Below are 740 nucleotides of genomic sequence, written 5' to 3'. Positions count from 1 at the left end.
GCTCGATGAAAGCTCAACCTACGTTTAAGTCCTGTTACCACCCATTGGCAATCGATCCATCCCACGAAAGACAGCAGATTAAGTGCGGGCGCAGTTGCGATATTCAGTTGAGGCCACTTTATCAATTCATGTTACGCGTACTCGTTTTAGTGCTTAGTTCTCTACTCATCGAGGTCGTTCGAAGGGCCGCGACATTCTAAATGGTGACTCATTTCAAAAAGCGCACTACCTACCCTGACTAGGCCCATAATTTGAGTGCGTTTCGCGTGGCTACATCTTATGCATCCTAATCCTAGCTGATAGGTGATAGCTGAACACCTATATTTGTAGCTCGCATGGCGCTGGCCGGCCACTTTATAGTTAAACTATTATGAATTATGTTTTATGTTGTATATGAAAATGGAGACGAAACAAACAGCAAGAACTAGAAATAAAAAGAATTGCTAAACGTAAATCTAAGCCGTGTTCTTTATTTGGCGGTTCATCCCAATGTGCGCATTCTTTTCAACATCCCACGTTTGAGCAAATGCCAAATTTTGGTTGCAACAACTCGAAAGTTTGTTGCCCTTCAATAGAAATTACAATATGGTAAACAGTACAAATATAAGCTAACACGTTTATTAAAGCAAATCTAGCGGACAAAAATAAGGGATTAACAAACTTTGAACTTTTCGTTTACGTAAACACTTAAAAGGACTTAACTATACAAATTAAGGGGCTACACTTTACAAATAACTAAC

Source organism: Drosophila teissieri, chromosome 2R, assembly GCF_016746235.2.
Source record: "Drosophila teissieri strain GT53w chromosome 2R, Prin_Dtei_1.1, whole genome shotgun sequence".
Taxonomy (NCBI): Eukaryota; Metazoa; Arthropoda; class Insecta; order Diptera; family Drosophilidae; genus Drosophila; species Drosophila teissieri.
This window is presented reverse-complemented; position numbering follows the sequence as displayed.